Consider the following 4,797-nt stretch of genomic DNA (forward strand, 5'->3'; position numbering starts at 1 on the left):
TATCAGCAAAAAAAATAGCAGCAAAGTAGAATCGACTTGAATACAACTGAAAGAAGTTTGAGGAGTTATGCACATCTTTTGGTTCTAATAATAATGAAGTTCTGTGAGGAAAGGAAAGGACCTCGAAGGCTCATATTCTGTTCTTGGCACAACACGACGTACCTACGAAAGGAGCTTTCCAAACCTTTGGAGGCGGGGCGCAGCTGAAGTATGCAGGAGGCGACGTGTTCTTGAAAACACCTGCAGCTGTGATGGACAATGTTCACAGGCCGTTAGACCATGGGAAACTGTAGCACATGATGCTTCTCATCCTGCAGGCAATCAGCGGGTCCACTTGATAGCCTTGTTTCCAAATTTGAATTTATCTTTTGTTTTAAATTTCTTTACCACATGGTAAGTGTCATGGGAATTTTTTCTACAGAGCTTCAAAGTGAAACTGTAGACATTTTCTTTGTCTTTAAAAGCCAATAAAGATCATCATCTGAGAGAAATTATGAACATTGCAAAGCCACTGGGGACAGGACGAATAAATTATGCCAAAAAACAATTCCTAAGGACTTCAAAGTTGAAAAATATTTCTTTCGAAAGAAAAGAACTTCTGAAATAGAATGAATGATGGCAATTCGGATTATGCATTTCTTCTGCTTTGTCAGAAGGAAAGCACTAAATTAATATCTATGCTAAGGGATGGGTTTCTAGGTTATCCGATTTAAGTTTACAGTTTCCTAGAAATGATCATGACAAAGTGAAACACATTTTTGAACCGCCCCATTCAGATGGAATGAAATAATAAATAGAAATGGTCAAACACGTGCAACTTTTGACCCATAATTCAGAGAGTGTTTCATGAAACTCTGAAAGCACCACTTCTGCTGTGATTGCATCAGCCTAATTGATCTCGGCGGCTTGTCGACTTGACCACTCTGCTCCTTCGTTTTAGCTATTCTGCAGGGCAGTGCAGAAAACTCGTTTTCTACTCTTTGTGAACTGGCAATCCACTCTTGCTGCTCTGTCATGAGGGAGGTTCTGACTCTGAATGCTGCTGAGTGAGACAAGTCACAACAATAAACACTTCCTGGGTCCTTACTTTTTCTAGCTTCTGAGAACATCCTGAATTCATTCATTAGTTTATTCGGTCTTCATGCAACCCTTAGAGAAGGAATTATTGTCTTCTTTCTCAAGTGAGGAAAATGAGACTCAGAGAGGTTAAGGGAGTCACCCAAGGTCACACAGAGAGTAAGACTCAAGCCTAGAGCCCCAGACACCAAAGCCAGTGACATCATGGAGTCACCTGCATTAGCTGAGATAAAAATAATGCGCTACTACTTTAATCTCACCTCTAAGAACTTTTCATTTCAGGAGATATAATGTGTTTTATGTACATTTCTGGATGAGCAGACGTTCATGTAGAGTTATGACACTCTGCTGAGTAGGGCTGGCTGCGGGATGTCTCTGTTGCTGGGATAACATAAAGGACATACATATATTAATGTGAAATGTTATGAAACAAATCCTCTGTCATTAAAAAATAAATTGCCCAGCTGAACAAACTGTGGGATATTTATATAATAGAATACTACTCAGCAATGAAAAGGAGCACAGTACTGATTCATGTAGCCACAAAGATGAATCCTAAAAGCCTTATGCTGGGTGAAGTATGCCAGACACAAAAGAATATATAATGTATGGTTTTATCTATATGAAATTCTAGAAAAGGCAAACCTAGTGTGTTATTCTGCTAGGACCGCCACAGGCCGGTGAGGGTGGGGGTGGGCTTAAACAACATAAATTTATTTTCTCACAGCTCTGGAGGCTAGAAGTTTGAGATCGAGGTATGGGCAGAGTTGATTTTTTCTGAGGCCTCTCTCCTTGGCTCGTGGATGGCTGTCTTCTCCCTGTGTCCTCATATGGTCCTTCCTCTGTGCATGTGGGATATTCGTGTCCTAATCTTTTCTTATAAGGACACCAGTCATAAAGGATGGGGGCCCACCCATATGACCTCATTATACCTTAATCACCTTTTTAAAGGTCCTCTCCAAATATGGTCACATTGAGGTCCTGGGATTAGGACTTCCACACAGAAATTTCTGGGAAACACAATTCAGCCCATAAAACCTAGGGTGTGGTGACAATAACCAGAGTAGTGGGTGACTCTGGGAGGGGTGGGGGGTGGACATTGACTGGGCAGAGCCATGGTAAACTTCCTGGGGTTGATGGTAAATTGTACATGGTGATAGAGGTTTGTTTGGGTGTTTGTAAAATTTAGTGCAATTGTACACTTAAGACTTGTGCAATCTACGGCCATGCCACCCTCAACAAGCCTGATCCCATCTGATCTCAGAAGCTAAGCAGGGTCAGGCCTGGTTAGTACTTGGATGGAAGACTACCTAGGAAGACCAGGTGCTGTAGGCATAAAAAATAAATAAAAAATAAGGGATTGTAAGCTGACAAGGTCCTTGCAATCTGTGAGGTCAACCAAGGGTTGCCTCACCTAAAAAAAAAAAAAAAAGACTCGTGCATTTCATCGCCAATTTCACCTCCAAGAAAACCAGAAACAAATACTGAACTCTAGTTAATGATATACATGCATAGTTTTTAAGGATGAAGTGCAGTGATGCATGCTTTTGAATTGATTGACGGGTGGCTAGATGGATAGATATAGCAGTATGTTAACAGCTGCTAAATCTAGGTGGTAGGTTTATGCGGGTATTCATTGGACTATTCTTTTAACTTTTTTGTATGTTCAAAATTTTTTATCATAAAAAGTTGGGGGAAAATTATTTTGAAATTACCACTTGAAAATGTGAGCCAGACATTTCTCATGAACTTTCTTGTTTGCTAGATCAAGATTCACTTGTAGAGGAAATGACCACAAGCCATGCCAAGTCGTTGTGGGTCAGGGCCCCACAATATTTAGCCCCAGGATGCCTGCGTCCAGGGAGGAAGGGTAGGAAGACAATTCAGGGAGAGGCCTGAAGGTGCCAGAGAGTTCTAGGGACCAGACATGGTGTGCAGACTCCGTGTAGGAGGAAGGTGAGTTGCAGAGTTGTTTTAAGCATTGTAGCTTAAAATTTGGGGCAGTCCATGATCTGTTCTCTTAGGCCACGATAGAGTGATCAGGCTCAGTGGGGGTGTTGGGGTTGGCAGATGAACAATATGGAGTTGGCAGCACATAGTAGGCACGCAAGTGCTGAAAAAATGTTTAATGACATTGAAAAGGGGCCTTCCAAGGACATAGTTCTCAGGAGACAGGAAAGTTGCCCATCCGGCGGGGGGAGTCTGTCTCTGCCTCTGCCCAGGCCCACCTCTGGACTGGGCTGAGATACCTTGAGAAACAGGCCCAGGAGAGGCTGCCTGGTCTCTGGGTTCCTGGACAGCCAGGGTGAGGGCGCTTCGCCACATTTTTAGGAGAGAGCACATCCAAAACAATTTCTTTTTCTAAAAACTCAGTGCTAACGGGTTCCAGATGTCCGTTTGTTATATAATGGGGTTTGTTTTAATAGCGTCAACTTCCAGATGTGCAGCCTGGAATCAAGAAGCCCATTGGCCCCCTGGGGACACCATGAGCCAAGCCGAGAGCTGCTCAGGGGAGAGAGGCAGACATACGTGCAGAACCAGGCCTGGGAGAGGAGCTGTTGGTCCCTCCCTGCTGCCCACTGGGCCACTCACCTGCCCAGCGGCTGTCCTCTGACTGGGAGAGTGAGGAGGGCATCTCAGCCTCCTGCGGGTCAGTCCTGACTCTGAGCAGCAGCTCCCAGGGGACAGTCACAGAAAGGCAGCCCGAGGGGCGTGTGCTTGGGAACCCGGATTGCACCACTGTTGCTGGGCGACCTTGGTTAGGTCTCTCCGCCTTGCTGATCCTCACTGTCCTCGAGGGTATTCTACTTCCAAGGGTCATTGTGAAGAGCGAAGCGAGGTGAGGGGCACAGAGGAGGTATTAGGAAGCCTTGGACCTTTCCCCTCGGTCACCGGAAGGACTGGGCCCTGGGAACCCAGCACCCTCTCATTGCCCCTGCCAAACCAGGAAGGCCCTAGACAGCACAGGTGACATTTTACTCGGAACACTGGAAACGTGCCAATGTAGAGCACTGAGCACCTCCCCCAGCACCTGTTCTGGGGCTCTGCAGCTCCAACAGGTAGAACATTCTTCCCTTTGCCAAGCCAAAGACAGCCTCTGGGTGACTCCCCCACCCCACTGACTCCCTTCCCCCCACCCCACCCCCCGCCCTCTGTGAGTGTCTCCTGGGAGCTCCTGCTCAGAGTCAGGACTGACCCGCAGGAGGCTGGGACACTCTCCTCACTCTCCCAGTCAGAAGTCAGCTGCTGGGCAGGTGAGTGACCCAGTGGGTAGCAGGCTGCTCTGCTCTCTGCAGCCTTTTGCTGAGCACGTCCACATCCTCTTCCTCTCCGTTGGCTGCAGCTATAACATCTGATGGATTAAGATGAAGGTGCCCTGAGGAGGGATGTTCAAGGTCCCAAACAAGAAAGATCACAGAACCTAAATATAGCCATAGGGGACAGACATGTCCTTACCCACAACAGGAACACTCACTGCCATAAAGAAGATAATCATCCCCAAATTACTCCATAAAACCAATGCATTTCCAACAAAATCCCAATCAAACTGGGGGGTGGAGAATACCATATAAAGTCAACATGGAAAGTAAGTGTAGAATAGTCATTGTTACAGACTGAATGTTTATGTTCACCCCAAATTCATACATTGAAAGCTTAACCCCTAATTCAACGGTACTAGGATGTGGGGACTTTGGAACGTGATTACAAACTGGAGCAGAG

At 45.8% G+C, this 4,797-nt stretch overlaps 1 pseudogene; it reads left to right on the forward strand.

The window, feature by feature from the left end:
- Positions 1-2,293: 2,293 nt before the first annotated feature.
- LOC120604030 (uncharacterized) lies at positions 2,294-2,412 on the forward strand (annotated as a pseudogene).
- The last annotated feature ends 2,385 nt before the right edge of the window (positions 2,413-4,797 follow it).

The sequence above is a fragment of the Pteropus medius genome, unplaced genomic scaffold (assembly GCF_902729225.1).
Source record: "Pteropus medius unplaced genomic scaffold, Ma_sr-lr_union100, whole genome shotgun sequence".
Lineage (NCBI taxonomy): Eukaryota > Metazoa > Chordata > Mammalia > Chiroptera > Pteropodidae > Pteropus > Pteropus medius.